The sequence below is a fragment of the Dama dama genome, chromosome 23, assembly GCF_033118175.1.
Source record: "Dama dama isolate Ldn47 chromosome 23, ASM3311817v1, whole genome shotgun sequence".
NCBI classification, from domain to species: domain Eukaryota; kingdom Metazoa; phylum Chordata; class Mammalia; order Artiodactyla; family Cervidae; genus Dama; species Dama dama.
The window spans coordinates 37767586-37794406 of record NC_083703.1 but is presented as its reverse complement, the minus strand read 5'-3'; the positions used below and the strand labels follow the sequence as shown (position 1 = coordinate 37794406).

The following is a 26821-nucleotide window of genomic DNA, read 5'->3' as shown; positions in this document are numbered from 1 at the left end:
CCTGTGTCACTGTAGGCCCTTCTCCCAGATCATACACACAGAACATCGGAATTAGAGGCAAAGTGCAATTCCCAGTATCTTCCCATGTAATCCGTGGAGAAGATCTCCCAAGGTTGATATTAAAATCAATCAGCATTTCAGTTCCAAGCTTCCCTGGTAGCTCAGAGGGTAAAGTGTCTGCCTGCAATGCGGGAGACCTGGGTTCGATCCCTGGGTCAGGAAGATCTTCTGGAGAAGGAAATGGCCACCCACTTCGGTACTGGAAAATCCCATGGACGGAAAAGCCTGGTGCAGGCTATAGTCCATGGGGTCACAAAGAGTCGGACACGACTGAGCGACTTCACTTTCTTTTCACTTTTCAGTTCCAAGTATTGATTTTGTATCAATACACACAGAAACGGAGGTGTATAGGAGTGAAATAGGTAAGAAGCTTGAAGGAAGTGAAATTTATCTGCAACATGCTTAGGCTGTCCTTTGTAATCCCCTTTCTTCTCTGTAGTCCTCCTCTCCTAACCTTCGGTGACAATTTCAGAGTCCTCAAATGTTCTCCAGCCCTCTTTATTACAAATCAATCAGGAAACATCACTGTGGAAGAGACTGGTTGCTTTAGTATTCACTTAATATGTAAAGGATCTTAAGGTTTACTTTGGTACATATTTCTGATCTCAAGAGTACCTACATTTTACTGACATAATGCTTTAGCCTGGGCAAGTGAAGTTTGAATAATAGCATTCTCGGTATCAGAAACAGACTAACAAGAAAACTACATGTATGTATATATCTGTGTGTGTATAAACTATGGGGTGCCTTTAAAATCATTCCACATTGATAGCTAGATACTAACTGAAGAACAGATAAATCCAGCTCATATATTAAACAACAGGATGTTACCTCAATATTAGTGCCTTAGAGTAAAATGGTTTATAAGAGAAAATGGTCTCTCAAATGTTCTGATGGAATCAGAGATACATTGCTAATCCTGCTTCACCTAATACGCAGTCAGCCAGGTTTCCTGACTCTTCATTGAACACCCTGAATGATTACTAGGAGTAGAGTGTACAGTGCTATGTGTACATATAGGAGTGTGTACAAAGCACAGAGTTATTACAGAGCAAGGAGTGATGAGTTGCCTTGTGGACTCAGAGGCAACCAGAGAAGGTGTCAGAGAAAGCTGTATTCAAACACAGACTCCGCAAGATCAATGAGACCTTGAGAGATGGGCAAAGAAAATGGTTTGAGTTGATCTGGTTAATTTTTAATAGATGTTGAAAAAGTATGAATACTCTGTTTCTTTCTCTAACAGGTGTTGGGGTCGATGACATACTTACCATGATTTCTGCCTGGCAGAAGACCAGCCTCATGGATAGCATAAGCAAGCGGATGTCTGATGTCTATGCAAAAGTGGCAGTGTCCATGACAATCACCACCATCACCGACGTCCTGGCCTGTATAGGAACTGTGGTATGGCCTCTTTCGGGTCTGTACAATACTTTTCATCTGTACAGGAGCAACCCTGCTCTTTTGTTATTTTTATAACATCGCCTGTTTTGGAGCATTTATGGCCCTGGATGGGAAAAGAGTAGTCTATCTAAGCTGGTTGAAGAAGCCGGTAACAACTGACCAAAAATTTTCCTCATTAAATAGTCCTGCTGCCTCCCACGTAATTCTCTCCAACATGGACATAAAGCTGATATCCATCCAGTGAATCTATTCTTTAGAGACTATTTTGGTCTTTTTCTCACAAGCACCCAGTCCAAGATTTTTGTAGCGCTCCTATACATTTTGTACATCATAAGGAGTATATATGGGTGTTTCTGAGTGCAGGTATGTTTAGATCTCTGAAATTTGGCAAGTGATGACTCTTACATCACACCATATTTTAATGTGGAGGAACAGTTTCCAAGTTATAGTCCCAGGGTTATGGTTATCCCAGAGATGGACCTTGCCCGTCTCCCAAGGTCTCATTGATCTTGCGGAGTCTGTGTTTGGATACTGCTTTTTCTGACGCCTTCTCTGGTTGCCTCTGAGTCCATAAGACAATTCATCACTCCTTGTTCTATAATAACTCTGCACTTTGTACAGACTCTTGACTACTGGGATAAAGATACTAGGCAAAAACTGGAAAAATGTCTGGCAGATTTTGAAAATGGTGAGAATGTAGATGAAAGTCTTACAGAGTTTTGGTTACGAGAATATATAAAATGTATGGAAAAACTCTGTCAAGATTTAAATAAGACAGCTTTTCTAAGCAATATTCCCACTTTTTAATGGAATTTCCACTTTTTGTGTATGATATTAATATTACATCATCACAGGAAGTCATTTGCTCCCAGGACTTCATTCAAACCATGGGTATGTCTTTTTCAACCAATAAGAAGCTGATGTTACTCCAGTGCTGAGACATGACAGAAAAGTGTGAAGTTCCCCTAATGGTGTACAATCAGGCATTCATGTATTTTTTTTTCCATTTATTTTTATTAGTTGGAGGCTAATTACTTTACAATATTGTAGTGGTTTTTGCCATACATTGACATGAATCAGCCATGGATTTACATGTGTTCCCCATCCTGATCCCCCCTCCCACCTCCCTCCCCATCCCATCCCTCTGGGTCATTGATCAGTATTCTGCAATATTAGAAAACACTGTTCGAAATGTGATTGTTGCATCAACAGCTATGTTCATTGTTTCCTTATTGTTAATTCCTCTTCCCCTGTGTTTTTGTGGGTAACTTTTGCTATTGCTTCTGTGACTGTGGGTGTCATGGGTTTTATGGCCTTCTGGAATGTCAATCTTGATTGCTTAGCCATGATTAATCTTGTCATTTGTATAGGATTTTCTTTTGGCTTTTCTGGTCACATTTCCTATGCATCTGTTTCCAGTTCAGAGCCCTCAGTAAACTGAAAAGCCACTGAAGCATTGTATCTGCTAGGCTACCCTGTGTGACAAAGGGGTATGAAGCGTATGTCTTCAGGATATTTTCTAAGACTATGTTTCTTGTGATGTTATCTGGAGCTGCTCATGGTCTAATTTTTATCTGGTATTCTTAACCTTTTTTTGAAAGTGAGTTTGAATAGCCAGTAACAAACCAAAGACCAATTATAGAATTCCTGATTGGCCCAATCCAATCTGATGAAAATGCACTATTAAGAACAGTCAATAGACTAAAAGCAAAGGCATGCTTCCTTGGCTTATAAATACTGTTTAAAAATCTTATTTAACACCCTGCTTATTTAACTTATATGCAGAGTACATCAAGAGAAACACTGGGCTGGATGAAGCACAAACTGGAATCAAGATTGCCGGAAGAAATATCAATAACATCAGATACGCAGATGATACCGCCTTTATGGCAGAAAGTGAAGAACTAAAGAGCCTCTTGATGAAAGTGAAAGAGGAGAGTGAAAAAGTTGGCTTAAAGCTCAATATTCAGAAAACTAAGATCATGGCATCTGGTCCCATTATTTCATGGCAAATAGATGGGGAAACAGTGGAAACAGTGAGAGACTTTATTTTTTTTTACCCCAAAATCACTGCAGATGGTGACTGCAGCCATGAAATTAAAAGATGCTTGCTCCTTGGAAGAAAAAAGAAAAATTAATTTGTCTTACATTAAAATATCTACTAAATTAGGAAGTGTTGTCATCTTTATTATAGTCTATACAATCAAGGATAGCTTTCCAATTATTTGTCCTTTTATATCATCATTAGTAGTTTATGCCTAGAATTCAAATTTTTATGTACTGTACTCTAAAATATAATATTATTTTCATTATACTTCTCATATGCATTATTATGTAAAAGTGCAGCTGACTATTGTTCATTCTCCTAGTCTGGGGTTTTTGTATGCATTTTCTTAATGGTGTATTTTGACGAATAGAAGTTTTTAAAGTTTTGGAATCAAATTCATCTTTTTTTTTTTTATGGTTAGTGTTTTCTGAGAAATCTTTGCCTAATCCAAGATTGCAAAAAATCGTCTATATTTTCTTCAAAAGCTAATAGTTTTATTGTTACATTTATATCTATGATTCATAGACCTATGTTTTTTGGGAAGTATGAATAGAGGTTCATTTTCTTCCCTTATAGTTAACCAGTTGTCCCAGCATTTTCAGTGAAAAGACTGTCCTTTCACTAGACGGACTAACTTGGCACCTCTGTCAGAGAACAAAGTGACAGTTTATGTGTGGCTCTATTTTTGTGCATTGATCTGTTTTTCTGTAATAGAGTGCATACCATACTGAGCTGATTTCTGAAGCTTTATATCAGTTATGGAAATTAGGTTAAGTAAGTTATCCAGCATTTTCCCTCTTTTCCAAATTATTTTGGCTGTTATAGGTTCTTTGCATTGAGATACTAATTTTAGAATCACTTGTCCATTTATCAAAAAAAAATGCTTCTGGGATCAGAATTGGGTTATGGAGAGTCTATAGATCAATTTGGGGAAAATAGATGTATTAGCAATATGGCATCTTCCAATCTGTGAACATGGTTTATCTCTTTCTTATTATCTTATTTAATGTCTCTCAGAAGTATCTTATAGATATACATGGATTTACTTTCTAAGTAAAGAAAATTAGAGATATCAAGGGAACATTTCAGGTAAAGATAGGTTCGATAAAGGACCGAAATTGTATGGACCTAACAGAAGCAGAAGATATTAAGAAGAGGTGGCAAGAATACACAGAAGAACTATACAAAAAAGATCTTCATGACCCAGATAATCAAGATGGTGTGATCACTGACCTAGAGCCAGACATCCTGGAATGTGAAGTCAAGTGGGCCTTAGAAAGCATCACTACCAACAAAACTAGTGGATGTGATGGAATTCCAGTTGAGCTATTTCAAATCCTGAAAGATGATGCTGTGAAAGTGCTGCACTCAATATGCCAGCAAATTTGGAAAACTCAGCAGTGGCCACAGGATTGGAAACTGTCAGTTTTCACTCCAATCCCAAAGAAAGGTAATCCCAAAGAATGCTCAAACTACCACACAATTGCACTCACCTCACATGCTAGTAAAGTAATTAATGCTCAAAATTCTCCAAGCCAGGCTTCAGCAATACGTGAACCGAGAACTTCCAGATGTTCAAGCTGGTTTTAGAAAAGGCAGAGGAACCAGAGATCAAATTGCCAATATTCGCTGGATCATCGAAAAAGCAAGAGAGTTCCAGAAAAACATCTCTTTCTGCTTTATTGACTACGCCAATGCCTTCGACTGTGTGGATCACAATAAACTGTGGAAAATTCTGAAAGAAATGGGAATACCAGACCACCTGATCTGCCTCTTGAGAAACCTGTATGCAGGTCAGGAAGCAACAGTTAGAACTGGCCGTGGAACAACAGACTGGTTCCAAATAGGAAAAGGAGTACATCAAGGCTGTATATTGTCACCCTGCTTATTTAGCTTATAATCACAGTACATCACGAGAAACGCTGGGCTAGATGAAGTGCAAGCTGGAATCAAGATTGTCGGGAGAAGTATCAATAACCTCAGATATGCAGATGACATCACCCTTATGGCAGAGAGTGAAGAGGAACTAAAAAGCCTCTTGATGAAAGTGAAAGAGGAGAGGGAAAAAGTTGGCTTAAAGCTTAACATTCAGAAAACTAGAAGAAAAGAAAACTAAGATCATGGCATCTGATCCCATTACCTCATGGGAAATAGACGGGGAGACAGTGGAAACAGTGTCAGATTTCATTTTTGGGGCTCCAAAATCATTGCGGATGGTGACTGCAGCCATGAAATTAAAAGATGCTTACTCCTTGGAAGGAAAGTTATGACCAACCTAGATAGCGTATTAAATAGCAGAGACATTACTTGGCCAACAAAGGTCCATCTGGTCAAGGCTATGGTTTTTCCAGTGGTCATGTATAGATGTGAGAGTTGGACTGTGAAGAAAGCTGAGCGCCGAAAAATTGATGGTTTTGAACTGTGGTGTTGGAGAAGACTCTTGAGAGTCCCTTGGACTGCAAGGAGACCCAACCGGTCCATCCTAAAGCAGATCAGTCCTGGGTGTTCATTAGAAGGACTGATGCTGAAGCTGAAACTCTAGTACTTTGGCTACCTCATGGGAAGAGTTGACTCATTGGAAATGACCCTGATGCTGGGAGGGATTGGGGGCAGGAGGAGAAGGGGATGACAGAGGATGAGATGGCTGGATGGCATCACCAACACGATGGGCATGAGTTTGAGTAAACTCCGGGAGTTGGTGATGGACAGGGAGGCCTGGCGTGCTGTGATTCGTGGGGGTCACAGAGTCGGACACAACTGAGCAACTGAACTGAACTGAACTGAACTTTAAGTATATTAATTTTTTAGCATAGTAAATATTTTAAACCCCTTTTTCATTTTTTTCACTAGTATATAAAAATTCAATTAGTATGCCTACCTTATACTGTGTAATCTTTTTAGGTTCATTTATTAGTTCATGTAGATTTTTGTAGTTTTTTTTAGTAGTTTTTATCTATGGAATTATGTAAAGGTCACATAAGATCATTTTATTTCTCCCTACATAAACTTTATCTCTTAATTAAGCACTGGCTTAAAACGTCCAGGAAAATGTAGGAAAACATAGACACACCATTGCCTTGTTGTCAACTTTATAAGGAACGGAATCAATATTTCATCAAATATAATGATTACCTGAAAGTTTTTTATAGCCATCTTCTGTCAGATTGTGGAAGCTCCTTTCTACTTCTAGTTTTCTGGGATGTTTTAACATGAACGAGTATTAAATTTTGTCAAATTTCTGTCTGTCTACTGAGATTATCATGTCTATTTTTCTATTTTAGTCTGTGGAATGTGACAACTTATACTGAATGATTTTTTAAATCAAATCAGCTTACATGGAATCACTTTATACTAACCTTGCATTCCTAGAATAATTCACATTTGGTCATGGCACATTGTTATTTTCGCATATTGCTGTTTTTGTTAATATTTTGTCAGTGATATTTGTTCCTATGTTCATGAGGCATATTGGTTACAATTCCCTTTTTTGTAATGCCTTTCTCGGGTCTTGATATCAGAGTTATACTGCCCTCAGGAAACAAGACAGTAAATATTCCTCTTCTTCAGTTTTCTGAAATATTTGATGTATGGTTGGCATCATTTTTCATTTCTTATCAAATGTTTGGTAGAGTTCACTAGTGAAGTCTTTGGGCATGGAGTTTTTCTGAGAATTTTTATTTCAGATTCCCTTTCTTTAACAAATAGAAGACCATTAAGATGTTCTTTTTCTTCTTGGGTCAATTTTGGTATGTTTGTTTTATACGGAATTTACCCATTCTGCTGATTGGCTAATTGATTATTTTCTTGTTGTTTAGTCATGTCAGACTCTTTGTGACCCCAAGGACTGTAGCCCACCAGACTCCTCTGTCCATGGGATTTCCCAGGCAAGAATTCTAGAGTGGGTTGCTATTTCCTTCTCCAGAGTATCTTCCTGACCCTGGGATTGAATCTGAGTCTCCTTCTTTGGCAGGCCAATTCTTTACTGATGTGTCACCAGGGAAGCCCTGGTGACTTAAATGTCTTATCATTTAAGTGTCTTATCATTTAAATGTCTCTAAGGAAGTCCCCAGTGCAATTCTTGATATTGGGAATTTGTATTATATACTTTTTATTGCTTAAGGAATTATCAATTTTATTAAACTTCTTCAAGAACCAGCTTTTGGCTCTATGTTCTCTTTCGTTTCTCTATTTGCTAATTGATTGATTTCTACTCTTTATTCTTTCTAGTTTTCTTTGAGTTTAACTTTCTCTACATTTTCTAGTTTTTTAAGGTGGTAGGATAAGTCACATTTATTCCCTTCTAAGAAAACATTTAGTGCTATCAATTTCCTTCTAGCTACTGTTTTAACTGTATCCACAAAATAATTTTTATGAGGGATGTTCGTTATCATTCATTCCAAAATAAGCTCCTATATCCCTTGTGATTTCTTCTTTGACCATGAATTAAACAATACCTTTATTTTCTCTTCATTTTTGAAGAATAGTTTAAACTGATATAGAACTCTAGGTTGAGAAGAATTTTTTCCTTCAACACTTTAAAAATGTCATTGCATTGTCTTCTTGATGCAATACTGATTAGAACTCAGTCTTCTCTTTCATATTGATCTTTTCTATGGTATATGTCTTTTTTCCCTCTATATTCATTTAATATATTTTTTACTACTGGCTTTCAGCAATTTGACTATGATGAGATTATATGTGGTGTTTTTTTTCTATTCAATCTTCTTAAATATCTTTAAGCACTTAGGACCTATGAGTTGATATTTTCCATCATATTTGGAAATATTTTAGCCTTTATTTTCTTCAAATGTTTTTTCTGCCACATTGTCTCTCCCCTTTCATTCAGTGACCTTAATTACAAATATGCTCTCATTATTTTCAGTTGTCATACAATTGTAATAGTCCCCAAGATTGCATTTTATTATTAACAAATTGAAATTTATTGACACTTTCAAAAAGCTCTTCTCTGTAGCCCATATTTTGTTGAAAAAATTAACTCTTTCTACATATGTTGAGATTCCTGGTAAGCTCAGGAAAATTCTCAGTGAGTGTACATAATTATGCTTTTATGTGTGGAAATGTTTAAATATTTTAGTCCAAATATTTTCATCATATTATCATTTTCACTTCATTAAAACTCATTCTTAGACAAATGTTTTATAACACAAAACTCCTCAACAGTGTTGTCTCTGTTTCTAATTATCTTGAATACTTTGCCAAACAAAATAGGGATGTCACAAAAATAGGACTTTTCAATTTCATTCTATTCATTATAGAATGTAACTTTACCCTACAAATGAAAGCTCATTCAAAAATTCTTCTCACAATATGTGAAATTACAAACCACAGTTATATAAGTTCAATCAGGTACACTGAACTCCTCTTAATTGATTTTGTCATTTTGTCCCTCACTTTTGAATTGACAAATTCAATTACTTCCTGTTTATGTACCATGTTTTCAAGGATTCTATTTTGCTTAAGTCCTCAAAACTTTATGTTTCTATGGTGTTCCCTTCATTGAACATTTTGATTAAAGAATCACAACTGATTTTCAACAAATTGCAACAAAAAAAGACTAGAGGACTCTATTTAGAAACTGGTGACAGTTTTACAAATTAGCTCAATAACTTTGCAGGGCAGCAGCTTGATTTTCAAAGTAGTTCCACAAAGCATCAAGTATTTGTAAACTCTGCCTGATACTGGGCAGCTAAGAGGAACAACTGTGTGCTATAATGCTTGAATATTTTTAATTCAACCTCAACTTAATTGCCAAATATTTGTTGTTCAGTAACTTTAGGTATTTTATTAGCTCATCTCCTCCTTTCATGTATTCCTCCAGATGTAATCTTGGGTTAGCCATTCATATTTACAGATGAAGCCTATTTTGCTTAACAGAGGTCATTGATAAATTTCCTGCACTATTGTGAATTGTCTCCAGAAGCCAAAATTGTTTCCTACCATCATCCTGGTATACCATCTATTTTAAGTTTGCACTGGATGCCTTGTTTTAAATGAAGTATTATTATTAAGAGATAAATGAAAACAAGGCTGGATTGGTTTGATATACCTCTGCTTTTTACGTTCAGATTTTTCCATGGTCTAGTTTAGTGAAGTGGATGACACAGGCGCACTGATTAGAATTTTCGCTTTAACATGTAGTTAACTGTGAAAGTCACCCACTGATAAAGCCCCCCTTCCCGATCCTCTACAAATATTACGTAACTAACATTTCCTGTTCCTTGACAGTGGGCAGAGTGCTCACTGAATATAATGAAGTGTGCTCAGACACAGGTGCTCAGGGGATGTTGGCTTCTCTTTGGATTCTGTATTGGTGAAGCCATACTGGCCACTTCAATAAATAAACCCCAACTTTGTAGTGGCTCACCACAATGAGAGTCTAATTCTCACTTGTGTAACAGTCACTGTTGATATTCAGGGTCAGTGAGTGGCTATCTTGACCCTGGTAATTCAGGGACCTGGGTTTCTGCCAAACATCTGGTGTCAGAATCCAATTGCCTCTTCTGTTGCCTGTGTTTAGATGGAAAATGGGACAGAGAACTTCTTAAAAGTCTTAGCCTACAGGTGATATACATCACTCTCATGGACATCTTCTAGTGACTACTGGTCACAAGGCCACACATGTAAGTTAAAGGACTTAGAAAATGAGGTCCTTGATTGGGCAGCCATATTTCAATTAAATTCCATATTATGAAAAGGGGGCACAATTTTTGTTTGAAGCAAGCATTCAATATCATTGATTCACAACCTTTTTACATTACTTTAAGTTTCCAGATGGCTCAATATTTAAGTGTAAAAAAGTAGATAATTACAATCTCAGAAAGGAAAAAGTCTGTCTACTGTGACACAAAATCCCAAACTCATTAAGGAAAAAAAAAGCATTAGTTGATTCAATCACAAACTTTTCCACAGCAACCAGAAAAGAGGTTAAGGAAGGGAGTCCTCATGACTCAAACCAAAAGAAAAAGTCAAGAAGAAAATTCTAACTGTCCAAAAAGGAAACCAGGAAAATATGTAGCATGGTAGTTCACCCAAAGAGATGTATGGTTAGTCTGAGCAACAAGTTAAAAAAATAAAATTAAAATAAGGTACCAATGGCATGAATCACTTCAGAAAGACCTGAACACAGAAAAATATACTGGATGAAAGAAAACAAAGGTGACACAAGTGCAGAAACATACCATGTTCGTGGACTGGAAGAATCAATGTTGTGAAAATGACTACACCACCCAAAGCAATATACCAAATCCAGAAATACATCAAACAAATGAGTAAAGACTTAACTAGGAAAGCAAGGACATTTCAGTATAAAAAGGTCTGTCAACCATCAGTCAGTGCTGAAAAACACAGGAAAAAAAATCACAACATTTTCTAATAAAGCCTGTAAGTAGACAGAAAAAAAGAAACAATTTATATATGATGAATACCATTTGCCATCATTCTAAGTAAAGAAATGTCAGAGCCATATTTATAGCTTTACTCCATTTAAAACGTTTACCTGAATGAAATTGTATGAAATAGAATAGTTCTGTTTTTCTTTAGGTTATCTCACATTTCCAAGTATTTTAACAAGGTTATGTTATGGCATTAAACAGGATGTATTAGCTGCTTTCTATTTTCATTAAGTTATCTTTCTGTTATGTAAGCCCAAATAATAAAGTAACACTGGGTGGAGGAGATCTTGTATCTGCCCTTAGAAGCCAAACTGGGTATCTTTCAAAACTTACTAAGGGAGTGATAAGAATCACTGACCTAAGTCCACCAACAACAACCAAAATTTGTCTAACTTAAGCTAAAATGCATCAACTCCCCCCAAATATTTCTGCATTTGTAACAGTTATAAGTCTTACAGTTATAAGTCTTACAAATTAAGAAATAGCTTGTGAACCTGTCTTAAGTAGAGAACCAGTTCTAAATTTTCTCTTTATTTGAAAAGTTTTACTTAAAGCACTCTTTTTGCATTCAAAGGTTTCTTTAGAAAGCATAAATTTAAAAAAATGCAAACAGAATACATGAAGAAAATTTTGGCTGTTTACTCAGACTAGATCTGATATCCATGCTCAAATTCAAACAACTGTATCTAATGTAGCTGATTAAATACTTCAGGTAAAGATGTGATTAAGCATCATCTTATGGCCTGGCCACAGAAAAAAGAAAAATATATTTTTCCCCCCAAAACACTCCCATGTTACAAACAAAAACATGATCAAAATATTCTTACAGTTTTCTCTGTGTGTGTGTTTATTTTTATGTCAGAAATGTTACCTTGGATTATATCATTAAGTATTGGCTGTTTCATTATGTTTCTTCTTTAAGATGAAGACAGGCTATATAACAAACTTCTTTTGTGATTCCCATGCTTTCTCACTCTAATTTATTTTAACATTCTTATTCATTTGGGTAAATTCTACCCAGTTATCCATTTCTAGCTTATTGTTCTTTATTGTGTTTTCCACAGTCTCTACTGTCCCTTGTGAGCCTTCCAATTTCATCGTCACTTCAGCAATAGTTTTATTTTCTTATCTTATTTTTCTTTCCCCTCAGTCAGCTCACACTGCACTTTCTCATGTAGTCACACTGTCCCTTCCCTGACCTCATACCACTGTTTGTGCTCTCACCAATACATATTTCCATTAAGGGTCTTAAATTCATGGCAAAATGTTTGGTCATTCTTTTCATCTTCTTTATAGCAATATTGTTTTTTGACGAGTATTCTTCACCTGTCCTTTGTTTTTCCATTCCTTTCTCCTTTTTCAATTCTTGAATCGCAGTAGCAGCCTTGAGCTGGATTGTTTTTGCCAAGTCATCACTGAAAGTGATGACGGTTTCCTGGACAAGCTGTCTACAGGAAGCTAATGCAGAAGGCCATAGTGGATCAGTTCAGCACCAGCAAAATTCTGTTTTGATTCAGGGTTTTACGTGAGAATCAGTCAGCTATTTACTTCTCAGCATCCAGAGGAGATAGAGGGTTTTGACACTTGTCAAAGGCCTCTCCTCCCCTTGTTTGTGTGACTCCCTGTTTGGGTTCACTTCCCAACTTCTCAAAATCAAACCAGAGGCAGGGAAACCCCTGCCATTGGCTTGAGAAGCCATCCTGCTTTTACAAACAAAGGCTAACAGGTTTGCACCTCAAGGTGGGCCTCTCAACTTCATGAAGCATCTCCTGCTGGCTCCAAGCTCTGCAGCCATGGCATCGTCCACCTTCTCCCACAGGCAGCCTGCCTGGTCTCTGCTGCTTCAGGCAGCCATTCCCCTGTTTTGTGGCTTAGTAGACTATGGAGTTTGTATTTTAGTTTTTCTCTGTCTTTGTTGTTATTAGCCAATTGGCAGAATGCAGAAGAAAATTCCAACTTAATAGTACCATCTTCAAACCCAAAATCAAATAATTAACCTTAATACAGTATTTTATATACGATTGAAACTTGAATGTCTCATTGTACTACTGGAAGACAAAGGCGTGCTTTATTTACTATTACACTGTGAGGTAAAACCCTAATTTTCCATAAAATACTAATTTTCATACGGCCATTAACAATTGAGATAATTATTTTTATTTCAAAACCTCTTGTGTGTATTGGTTATAACCTAGGGCAGAAAATTATCTGATGCCAAAATGTAAAAGATTCTTTTCAAGACCCAGGGTTGACTGGGGGAACAAATTATGAGTGTTCTCTCAATATGCTACAATCTTAGTATTTGTTTTTAAAGTAGAACCTTTTTAGTAATAAAGACAACAAATCATCTGACAATCTGCAAGACCCCAATGACATTTGGGTTTGAAATGAAGACAGTTTATATTATGAGTTTCCCTGTTGGCTCAGCAGTAAAGAATCCGCCTGCCAATGCAGGAGACAAGGGTTTGATCCCTGGGTCAGGAAGATCCCCTGGAGAAGGAATGGCAACAACTCCAATATTCTTGCCTAGGGAATCCCATGCATAGACGAGCATGATGGGCTACATCCCTGGAGTCTCAAAGAGTCAGAAATGACTTAGAGACTAAGCAACAAGTTTATATTATATGCAGGACCATTCCCTTAGTAAAAATTTAACTCTAGGCAAGTTTATTTACCTGACACTTACTATTTTCTACTCTTTGCTTATCCAATACCAGGGATGTTCTGCATAAAATCAAGTTTTACTAATAGCTCATTTTTTAAAGAAGCAAATAATATACCAAAATAAATTAAACAGATTTTGAACTAGTAGTGTTTTAAATGATTCTATTTTCATACATAACAGTAAATCTGTCAATGCTAATATGTCATACAAAAGCGAAGTAATGCCTGATTTAATTTATTAAGTTTAGAGGCACCATGAGATCATATTGATAGAAACGAAGAAGAGCCTTTCCTCTGTTGTTGTTGTTTAGTCACTAAGTCCTGCCCGACTCTTTGTGTCCTCATGGACTCTAGCCCATCAGGCTTCTCTGTCCTCCACTGTCTCTCGGAGTTTGCTCAGACTCATGTCCAAAGCTCTTCGTTGCAGAATTCTAAGTAAGAAATGTAAATGGAAAGATGGAATTTGAAAAACCACAGTTCAACAACCACCAGAGTTTTGGGATGACAGCGGACAGGAAGAGACATGGTGCACTTCATCTAAGTAACTGCGTCCAATCACCACCAACAGCGCCAATACGCACCACGCTCTGAGAAGCACTGCTGAGGAATTCCTGCCCCAAACGCACAACCTGAATCTAACCATGAGGACACATGGACAGCTGCAATGGAAGGATATTCTACAGAACAACTGGCCTGCATGTGCTCTTCAAAAATGCCAAGGCCATGAAGAGACAGAAAAATGAATGAAGAACTGTACAAATTAAAAGAGACTAAGGAAAAATGACAGCAAAATTCAATGTAGGATCCTGGACTGGACTCTGGACCAGAAACAATTCTTTTCTTTGGTATATAAGATATTAGTGGGACAACTGATAAAATCTATCTGGGAGAACTGTATCCATGCTCATCAAGGAAATATACATTAAAGTACTTAGAGTTAAAGACATTGAAGATACTGAATGCACTTTTCTATCAAACAATTTCTATCAAACAAAAAAAGCAGGAATACTGTGTATGTGTATGTGGAGAGAATGCTAAAGCATACGTGATAAATGTGAACATTTTGGGAATCTGATTAAGACACTTTCCCTAATAGTAATACAAGATCAGATCTTTACTACATTCTACTCATCAGATCATGAAATTTTAGAGCTGGAAGAAAAATATATTCTCACCCAAATTACTCCCAACTTACAGATGAGGACAAGGAAGTTAATGACTTGTTCAAGGTGACAACATTCAAGGCAGAGCTGAGATGATCATACTGCTCTGACTCAGCTCTTTGTACTACTGCAATTTGTCTCTTGTACCTTTACATTGTCAACTACTCCCTAAACATGTGATACCAAATTATCTAGCTCTATCTTCTCATATACTCTAATAAACTGGTGTGGCAAACCACTTTCAGGCAATCTAAACTTCAATTTTTAAAAGGCATTTATGTGCACAGTCTTTAATAACTAATATCAATAAATATGTTGCCAGAATACATGTCAGATACTATATGAAATGCTAAAACTACAAAATCAACACACTCGGGTGACACTGCTAGGTCCCTTATGACAGACACCAAGCCTGTGTTATTGATCACCATACCCATCTCTTAGGACAGTGCCCCACTGCTTCCATGTCTGTCAAAATCTTATTTGTCTTTCAAGTGTTACCTTTGGTAGTCATTCAGTTTCCGAAGACTTTGTAGATCTCAGCAAGCAAAAATACAACTTCCTTTGCTGTTGTCTCCTGGTCCTATGTTAACACTGAAGATGTTATGGTTATCTGTATACACATTCCTGTGCTGTGGGATGTCTTTTATTTGGCAGCATACAAACACTTTGGAAACTGAATGGCTACCAAAGGTAACACTTGAAAGACAAGTAAGATTTTGACAGACACGGAAGCAGTGGGGTAGTGAGAGGATGGGTAGGAGGACTTAGATAAAACATCCTGAAGGCAAGAAAATATTTGACATTTCTACTAAATGTTTAAACATGGACTTACCTATTGTTGCTACAAGCTCTGGATCAAAAGTATCATCTGTGAACCTCAAGAGCAGGCTAAAAGAGATGTCAAAAAGGCAGATTAGTAATTTTGACTTTTCTTTCTAAACATTTGGTAAGTCTTCCTGATTGTTGTATTTTGTCACAAGTTAGATACAATTCAAGAAGAGCTAATGTAGTCAGCTTCTAGAAATATGGCCTCACTGCAGGTATATTCAGAGGAATGAAGTTATTGGAAAAGTAATTAAAGAATCCCCAAAGCAAAGTAGTTTACTACCGAATATATTTCCCATGCTCCATTTCCCAAGTGTGAAAAGCAGGTTTTTTTGGTGGTTTTTTTTTTAATATAACTGTACTGGTATGCCCTTCTGAGAAAATGATATTAGCAAACATGTAATGCTTTAACTGACATGGACAAAAGGGGGAAAGGAAGTCTCTTGGAAAGCAACAAATTAATTTTTTAAGAAATCTAATGTGTCATCCACTCCGAATTCAGGTCAAAACAGAAGGGTGTGAAGTTGAGCATTTTGAAACAAGTAATCTGACTATTACTGAAGTGCAAAGAAGAGATACAATAAAAAGTGAAGGCTGAAGGTCACATGCTGGCTAGAGTAGGTATCCTCTGGCAATGCTGAGTAAGGTGCATGAAATCTAGTCGGCAATATGCAGCTACCAAAGGCTGCCAAAGAAAGGAATGGCAGGAACTGCTCTATATATTGAAAAGTTAATGCCAGAAAAAAAAAAAATCTAAGAAAATCAACAGAAAACAACTGCCAAGATCATAATAAGGGATAATGAAGGACTACACCTAGGAAATGGTAAAGAAGGGAAGGAAGGCATGAAATGAAAGGAAAAGATAATCACAAAGTATTTCAAGATTTTGTCTTCCAGAATTATTTTATTTAATATAAGGCATAAATGTCAGTTATTAGAAGCTCTTCAAAAAGTTTTCATTAAAGCTCTTTAGATTTATGAAATTAATAAATCTCCCCTCACATTATCTCCTAAGTAGGATGAGATCATTCTATTGACTTATTTGCATTAATAAAATCAAGACAATAACTATCTCATGTCTGAATTGCAGGGGACAAAAAATGTATGACTATTTCTATAGACTGTAATTACTGCTGCTAAAGATATTTTTGTCCACAGGGCATATTGCAAAACATAATGGCCTCTTGGTACTTTCCAAACCCAGTGTCATTAATTCTATTTGAAGGACTAACTCTCCCTTTCCCAGTTTTGCTTTCTGGTGGTCACAAAACCAGCACGACAAAAGCAAAGTAAAACAAAAGAATCAAATTGGAGATTTTTCTTTTTCTTTTTTGTTTTTTTGGAGATTTTTCTACTTAACATTGAACTATAACTAATTTTATTTAACTCCAACATGAATTAGGTGACAGCACTAATAAGAATCTTAAAAGACTACTCATAAAAATTTTCTTCTCTCCCAACATTAAGCTTCAAATTAGGAAAGCCCCAAAATTTCAATTACTCTTAATTTAAGAATAGAAAAGTTGTATACTTATACTCAAGTCACCAAAGAAAATATTAAAAAAAATATAGACCCTTACTGAGCAGGAGTAGTAATGATACCATAACAATAACATAAATGGTAGCAACAGTGTGGGCTCTTATTTATTGAACTTTGACAACAAGCCAGATACTGAGCCAGGGGGTTTTCTTACATAATTACTAATCCTTAAAACATCACTTGTCATTAATGATATTTTGTCAGGAAAGGCAAGAATGTAAAACAACAAATTTTAATACAGGCACTGAGGATAAGGCAGCAGATTTTAGCCATGGGTAACTGTCAGATGAAAATGTATTCTAAATTCTACGTGTGCATTTTTCTAGGTAGGGAGTCTAAACTTCTCTATTAGATTTTGAAAGGAATTCACAACCCAAAAAGGATTAAGCAATACTGTTCTAAAGGATGTATGGTTAAACCTTCTTTTTCAACGTTTAAGGAGCAAAATACTGAGCTGTAGATGGAAGGAGTAACTCCTGCCATTTCACTTGGAAGAGACCAAATGTATAATTAATCGTGCAATTACAACTAAGATGCATTTCTCAGTTTACAAATGACACTGGTCAAAAAGGACAGGGATGTAAGAGGCACAGGAGGGACAGCAAATTAAACAATAGCAGGTCTCTATAATCCCTTCTCGGAGGAGGCAATGGCAACCCACTCCAGTACTCTTGCCTGGAAAATCCCATGGACGAAGGAGCCTGGTAGGCTGCAATCCATGGAGTCGCGAAGAGTCGGACATGACTGAGTGACTTCACTTTCATTTTTCACCTTCATACATCAGAGAAGGAAATGGCAACCCACTCCAGTGTTCTTGCCTGGAGAATCCCAGGGACGGGGGAGCCCTGTGGGCTGCCGTCTGTGGGGTCGCACAGAGTCGGACACAACTGAAGCGACTTAGCAGACATAGCAGCATAATCCCTTCCAGTTCTGAAACACCTTGCTGCTTCTTTACTTCACCACAGTTAGCCATGGTTTCAAAGAATATTACACATTTAACACAAGATAGGTCTGAGAGATTTCTACTCCAACCTCACTTTTCAAACAAAGAGATGAGGCCTAGTGTCTGAGTGTCACACACAAGGTCACAGAAGTGGCAGCACCAGTTTCAATATTCTGATCTCCTGGCTGCTCTCACACATGTTCACTAACTCTAAGTATAAAATAAACTGGAAAAATAACCCACTAGTTTGAATGAGTTAAGATCTCCTTTGTTGTGCAATGATTTCTCAACAACACACGTTATACCTCACTTTCATTAACTCTAGATTTACAGAGAAATAGAAACTATTGGTTAGAACAATCCTGTAAGATTATATCCATGTCAAATGTTTTTGAACTAACTCACCTTAAACAGCATGCTACATGCTAAATCGCCTCAGTCATGTCCAACTCTTTTGCAATCTTATGGGCTGTAGCCCACCAGGCTCCTCTGTCCATGAACTTCTTCAGGCAAAAATACTGGAGTGGATTACCATTTCCTACTCCAGGGGATCTTCGCAACCAAGGGATTGAACCCAAGTCTCCTGCATTCCCTGTATTGGCAGGCAGATTCTTTACCACTGTGCCATCTAGGATGCCCATTTAAATTGATAAATTTCTCTGAAATTTTTTATTTTCTTTTCCTCTAAAGGTTTTGTATATCCCTAGTCTGATTTATTCATGGATAATTGACTTTGTTTGATGTTATTGTAAATCATAATTTTAAGAATTTGCTACTTTACAAAAATACAATTGAAATTTGTGTACTGATTTTATATAGAGCTACCTTGCTAAACTCTGTTACTGACTCTAATATTGTATTTCTGAATTACATTGTTTCATGTACAAACACAACCATCATACGCGAATTAGGCCAGTTTTATTTCTTCCGTTCTAGTCATCAAACTTTTGTGCCTTTCTCTTGCTGTAACCCTCTGCCAAGGAACACTACTAAAATGCTGAATTGAAAAAGTAGTAATGAACACCCTTGTCTTTTCTTGAACTCAAAGGGCAACTTCCAATAACTCATCATTATATCTGAGGTTTATGGAAGGTTTTTGGGTTGTCTACAAATAATTTTCCTTCTAGTCACAATTGCTGGGAATTTTTAATCATAAATGGAAATGAATTTTATCAGATACATTTTTCTGGATCTGTTGAGGTGATTATAGGATTTATTCCATTTGTAAATTAATTCCATTTATTGGTTTTCTAATGTTAAATCTGCATCTTTGGGCTTCCCTGGTGGTTCAGTGGGAAAGAATCCACTTGCCAATACAGAAGGCATGGGTTTGATCCCTAGTCTGGGAAGATTCCACATGCTGCAGTGCAACTAAGCCCATGTGCCACAACTATTAAGCCTGTGCTCTAGAGCCCGGGAACCACAACTACTAAGCCCAGGAGCCACAGCTACTGAAACCCCTGCGTCCTAGAGTGCATGCTCTGCAACAAGAGAAGCCACAGCAATGAGAAGCCCGTGCACTGTGAGAAGAGGAGCCTCTGCTCGCCGCAACTAGAGAAAGCCTGCATGCAGCAGTGAAGACCCAGCACAGTCAAAAATAAATGCATAAATAATTCTAAAAAAATCTTCATCTTTTATATAAACCCTTCTTGGCAATGATGGATGATCCTTTTTACATGTTACTCACTTTGATTTGCACGTGAGTTTCCTTTCCTGTGTTGCCCGTGTCAGACTTTAGTATCAAAGTTAAGCTACTCTCACAAAGTAAGTCTTCCCTCTTCTTACTCCTATTATCTCTTACTATCTGGAAGAGTCTGTGCAGTATTTCCTTGAAGGCGACTTTAGTTGTAACCCATTATATTAATGCACCAGTGGGTTGTCATGACAGCTTGGAATCCCAAGGAGCCTTATGCACAGATCAAGTCTTCACAGTCCTGTCAACTCTATCCCATGGGCTTTCGCTGAATACACACTGGTGCTGAGCCAAGGCCTGGGAGCAGGCCAGGAGAGCTGAGAGAAACTTCTGGAGGTTTCATTCAGTGCAAGGCACTGGCTGGCAGCTTCCTACGGCTAGGGGATATCAGACTGCCGACACCAGTCCCTTACTGAGAGCACTGCATAAGCTTCCAAAGCCTGAGGGTAGGCTACAGAGAGACCGCCTGAGTCCCTGATTGAGAATCATAGATGAAAAGCAAAGAGAACTTCCCATGGGCCCACAAAGCTAGCAGCTAGCCTATAGAGCAGAGAGAGCTCTCCCATGATTTAGCAAGCTGGGTAACTTGGCTACAGAACAACAGAACTGTAGGGTCCCATGCCCTGCTGAAGGGAAAGTGCTAGCTCTTCTCTCTAAACATTTGAAGCTAGTAACCTGAATCTAGCAAACCTGAAACAAAGTCCATACTCAGTTCAACTCCAGATTAGACAGTAGCACAGACGGTAAAGAATCTACCTGCAATGCAAGAGACCCGGGTTCAATCCCTGAGTCAGGAAGATTCCCTGGAGAAGAGAATGGCAACCCGTTCAAGTATTCTTGCCTGGAGAATTCCATGAATAGAAGAGCCTAGCAGTTTATAGTCCATGGGATCACAAAGAGTCAGACACAACTGAGTGACTAACTCACACACAAGTTAGAGGAATTCAGGCCCCTAACTTTAGAGCCATGTTGAATAATTGAAACACACTTTTCTGGAAACAAATATTATTAACATCCCTCTCCATTTATCTTTTATGTACAATGTCTTGTCTAATATCAAAAGTTAAGACACATTCAAAGAAGTAAGAAAATATGAGCTAGGGTTGAAAAAAGAAATGGTCAATAAAAGCAAACCCAGAGATGGCCTAGATGTTGGGCTTATCAGGCAGGGACTTTACATAACTATAATAAATAATAAATGTTAAGGGCTCTAGTGGGTAGAAAATGGACATTGCACAAGTAGATGGGCAAAATCTACAGAGAACTGGAGGTTTTAGAAATGTTAAAAAATATATAACAGATATGAACTTAGCTGTCTGGACACAGCAGTGAGAAAAAATGTTAGTGAAGCCTGTAGACAAGTCCATTGAAATGATTCAAAATTAAATAGAGGGAGGGAAGGAGGTTTAAAAGCCATGGAATCTGAGTTCGGCAAGACAATAGCAACAGTAGCCGAACACTGTACACGTAATTAAAATCCAAGGAGAAGAGAGGGGAGCACAGGAAAAATTTGAAGAAATAATGGTTGAGAAATCTCTTCAGTTGATTAGTGAGTGATACCAACCCACAGAGTCAAGAATCTTAGTGGACTCCGAGCAGAATAAACACAAAGAAAACAGCTGGGGTGGGACTGTTGGACAGTCATGTCCAACTCTTGTGGCCTCATGGACTGTAGCCCATCAGGCTCCTCTGTCCATGGAGTTTTCCAGGCAAGAATACTGGAGCAGGTTGCCATTTCCTACTCCAGGGGATCTTCCTGACCCAGGGATTGAACCTGAATCCCTTGCGTCTCCTGCAGGCAGATTCTTTACTGCTGATGCCACCTGGGAAACCCTGACATATGAGAGTCAAACTGTGCTAAAAAGCAAAGACCAAGAACAGATCTTGGCCACCAGTCCTTTGCCCTAAGGGAACCAGAGCTGTTCCCTCTCAGAGCGCAGGCTCTCCAGCTGCAACAAAGGGTTGGCCCTTGTCTCCAGCTCTCTGGTGACCTTGGGAAGGTGGCATAGTGGTACAGAATCTGCCAGAAGCAGAAAACATGGGTTCAATCCCTGGGTTAGGAAGATCCTCTGGAATTGAACTTGGCAACATACTCCAGTATCCTTGCCTGGAAAATTCCACGGACAGAGGAGCCTGGCTGGCTACATTCCACGGGGGTCACAAAGAGTCAGGGCTTTGTTGACTTTGCACAGCCCCTACAGATGTTATCCTTGGGGCTCTTTCTTTCTTTCTTCTTGACTATATTCTTTAAAAAATCATTTTATATTGAAACAGATTACTACCTCCTGCACTGTGGCAGAAGTTTTACCTTTTGGGTAGATCTGGAAAGAAAGGAGCGGCTGGTGGGGCTGGGAGCGGGTCAGTGGGAAAGCTCTGTCCAGCTCACAACAGAGCTCATAAGCAGAAGTCAGTGGCTGAAGGCTTCTTTGGTGTTTTAGTCCAAGAGAGTTCCTTGTTCTGGGCAGGCAGCTGAGGTGAATCGATGCCTTTTGCTTTATTGCTGTTACCGCTGCTGCTTTAGTTTAGAATTCACAGCACCCAGAGCCCCAGAGTGTGTCCCTCAGCCCACCCCCAGGGACACAATAGTGCACTTGTCTTTCAGTGCTGCAAACAGCGTTTTCTTTCCCCCTGAGTTTCCAGCACTGTTTCCAGTTGTTGGCCTTTTATGTATCTTCTCAGGTATTTTAATGAAAAAGTTAGAGAGGTAACACAGGGAAGTCTAGTTTTCTTGACAACTTTTTATTACTTAAATTCATATATGTAGAAAAGTTGAAAGAATTTTACAGGAAATATCCATACACCTTCCACCTAGATTCAATACCTAAAGTATTGATTTTGCTTATTAATGGCAAATTTTAATTTTGAAATGCATAAAAAATAGTTTAATTTAAGCAGATTGTTATTAAACACATTCTTAGAACTTATGAGCATTAAATATGCTTTATAATATTAATAATAAAAATATTTAACCAGAAAAAAACTGGAGTATAAATAATTTTTCTATAAATGATATGTCAGCATTACATTAATAAATGGAGAATTGAAGCAATCATTTTAACAATTCATGCTTTATAAAATTTTAATGGGACTTACTGGGATAATTTTTTACAATGATCCACCTCATTCTATAGATTAAAATTGGCTGAATGATGGGAAAGGAGAAATGAATGACCTTGATGTTGATTTGGGCCTATGTTTCTTAAGTAAAAATTTACCTAAACTATAAATCAATTTGGGCTTTCCTGGTGGCTCAGGCAGTAAAGAATCCTCTTCCAATGTGGGAGACCTGGGTTCAGTCCTTGGATTGGCACTATCTCCTGGAGGAGGGCATCGCAACCCACTCCAGTATTCTTGCCTGGAGAATCCCCATGAATAGAGGAGTCTGGTGGGCTACAGTCCCTGGGGTCACAAACAGTCGGACTTGACTTAGAGACTAAGCACAGCACATAAATAAATTTAGAGCTCAAGACATCTCCTTTTATACCTAATTTCTTTTAAAGGATATTATTTATATTATTATATTATACAGTCATATGGGCTTCCCTGATGACTCAGATGGTAAAGAGTCTGCCTGCAATAGTTTCTCACCAGAGGATGAGAACAAGAATGAGACGATTCTTCTTGGATTTGTAATTCATCACCCTCCAACACGCTCCCAATTTGGGAGAAACCAACATCAGCCATTGGGCTGACTTCTTGAAAAGCTGAAGGATGATGGCCTCAAAGTCATTTACAAGAAGCACTTGAACTCCAATCTCCTTTAAAACGCTATGATTTTATACCAAAGCTTAGTTGTAATATTCCTCCACTTTACATTTTTCTTCTCACAGTACAGCATTTTAAACAGCCCAACGAAGGGACCCTAAAGCAGTCTTAGGTCTTATGTAACAATTCCCAGCATATTATTTTTTAAATTGCTTTTCCCTGGCACACATTACAAAGTTTTCCTGCAGATCAAAACCAAAGGCTTGGACCGAGCCCATGTTTGTTTCAACTTGAATCACCACCCACCAGGGTCTGAGTCAGGCTGGCAGTCCAAAGGGAAAATACTGCCTAAGTGTATTACTGCCTCTGGATCTGTCCCCCTGCTCAGGAGCATAGAAGCGGATCAACTGGGAGAGGCCACAAGGCAAATTTGCCTGGAGATGAATTCTGGGAGGCAGCAGGGTTGAGAGTAGCCCAGCCACTTGGTGGGGAGTAAATAGCAATGACTTCTGAGTGAAACCATTTAAGAAAGAGCAAGGTTGCTCATGATTCCTAAGTAAGGGCTTGCTGAAGCATTGTTCTAAGCTAGAAAGGCTTTCAAGGCAAGCCTTTTCCTTTTGGAGAAATTTGAGACCTGAAAACCAGCCACCTTTGGTTATTATAAAACTTCAAAATGTATATACCATTTTAAAACAGAGACTCACATTCAAGAATTCACTTAAAATAAAAAGCAACTAGAATTGATCTGTTCTTTGCTTCTAGAGGTCCTTTTTGATTCTAGATTTTACATCTTCTAAAAGTAGAATCCTTTTCCAATATAACTTTCAGGAAAAGGAAAGGTGGTTTTTATTCGCTAATTGTGGCTCTTTCCTTTTTCCCATTGACCAGATTCTGCCAGGTGAGTAAACTGCCAGTTGGCTGAGTCCAGCTGTCAAGTATCTTTAACTCTCTAAGCCTCTAGGACATTGCTCACCAAGGACAGGCATTAATTCCTCTCTGTCAAAGAGTCTAGCAACAAGCTAGGTCTCCCGAGAAGCTGGTGAGGAGGAGGTATTCCATGCTTTGTTTGGGGTTAGTCAAGAGCCCGGAAGCCTGGCAGACCATACCGGCTGCTCTAGGAGGTTTTATGGCTGTGACTGGAGAGCATCATTTCCAGCTGCCCCACTGAGTGGCTGGGTAGATTGGGACACGTTACTTCATCTCTAAGGCCTATTTCCTCATCTGTAAAATGGGGCTAGTGGTAACCACCACATCAGTGTGCTGTTTTGTATTTTATAGTTTATTTTTATTTTTGGCTCTGCTGGGTCTTCATTGCTATGCAGGCTTTCCTTTAGTTGCAACAAGCAGGGGCTGCTCTTCCGTTGCAGCGCTGAGGCTTTTCACTGCAGTGGCTTCTCTTACCGAGCACGGGCTCCGTAAGAGCCTGGGGCGCGTGGGCTGCAGTAGTTGCAGCTCCCGGGTTCTGGAGCACAGGCTCATAGTCGTGGTGCCTGGGTTTAGGTGCTCTTCCTCATGTGGGATCTTCCCGGACCAGAGACCGAGCCTGTGTCTCCTGCATTGGCGGCAGATTCTTTACCACTGAGCCACCAGGGAAGCCCCAGTGAGCTGTTTTTCAGATTAACTAAAATAAATAGAGCACAAAGTAAAGTTAAACCTATGTCAGCCATTACTATCAGACGTCTGAATGTGTGTTTGGCGCATGTAACTGTACTACGACCAAAGGCCATTTGTGCCAGTAGAACTGCATTGCCCGCTCTAGTCAGATATATCTAGTCAGGTAGAAACTTCTTTCACGATTGTGAAAAGATCACCAAGAGGAAACAGTGAACTGACCGCTGAGGCAGGGGGAGAGCCGGAATCTCTGGGGCATTTGCCCCCACCCTCCCTTGCAGCTCTCGCCACCAGTGAGAGTTACCTTGTTTGGACCAAGAGAAAGCACTCCTGGGAGCCTCTTAGAGCTGGGGTCCCCAACCTCTGGGATTTAATGCCTGATGATGTCAGGTGGAGCTGATGCAATACAAATAGAAAGAAAGTGCACAATAAATGTAGTGCGCTTGAATCATCCCGAAACCATCCACCCCTCCATCCGCAGAAAAACTGTCTTCTATAAAACTGGTCCCTGGTGCCAAAAAGTCTGGGGACCGTTGCTATACGGAGCAGGCTTTGTGCGTGTGTGTGTGTGTGTGTGTGTGTGTGTGTTTAAAGTTCTTCAACAGATATTTCAAAAGAACAGCATGTATACTATCTATGGTGAAACAGATCACCAGCCCAGGTGGGATGCACGAGACAAGTGCTCCGGCCTGGTGCACTGGGAAGACCCAGAGGAATCGGGTGGAGAGGGAGGTGGGAGGGGGGATCGGGATTGGGAATACATGTAAATCCATGGCTGATTCATATCAATGTATGACAAAACCCACTGGAAAAAAAAAATAATAATAATAAAAAAAAAAGAAAAAAAAAATAAAGTTCTTCAACAAATACAATAAGTTCTGCTTTAGGGATACATCATGGATCCACAAAGAAAAACCTGTGGAAAGAAACACATTGCAAAAAACATTGAGACCTCACTAATGCTCAAGTATTTTTGGTGCCTGTAATTACAGACAGACCATTGAAAGGACCCCAAAAGGTAGCCCAAATGGTCACTACATGACAATGCTTTTAATTTCACTAGTGTCCACATGGTTACAGTTTCGTTTCAGATAAGTTCACGTTAAATAAAATTACAAAATGCAATTTCTCCCCCCAAGGGATGATTTTATTGCTTTAGCATCCATTTTGCTAAGTATCTTTTCAAAGTAGAGGTGTGCATACCTGGTAATAGAAAATAAAATTAATAGATATTATGAAATGTGTGTCACTGAAAGATATTCAGATTCTTTCATATCTTCTACTTTCCAAGTGAAATGTAATTAGTTTTTGCTTCTATTGCCAGAGAAACACAGGAGAACTCTTTCTTCATTCCCATTTGAGAACAGAAAATCTGATTTATTTTCTTTGCCCAATAGCACACAAGTTGTTTAACTTGTCCCTTGTTAATAAATATGTCTATTAAAGGAAACAGTTTAATCCCATTTCACAGGTGAAGACTAGAGAGAAGTACAGGGAAATGAAGTAATTCACCTAATCTCATGCATGTAGAAAGTGGAAAAGGTAGAATTCTGATCCAAACCCTATTTCCTTTACTACTTCCATTGTCTTCCTGCCAACAAATGGAACTATAGTAATACTTATCTACTGTATTAAGTAAGGAGTCAGAGGCTTCCCTGGTGAAGAATCTGCCTCAAATGCAGGAGACCTGGATTTGATCCCTGGGTGGGGAAGATCACCTGGAGAAGGGAATGGCTCCACACTCCAGTATCCTT

General features: G+C 38.4%; 1 pseudogene; it reads left to right on the top strand.

The window, feature by feature from the left end:
* The first annotated feature begins 1275 nt into the window (after positions 1 to 1275).
* Positions 1276 to 26821, top strand: part of LOC133044250 (patched domain-containing protein 3-like) — a 36390-nt pseudogene continuing 10844 nt past the window's right edge.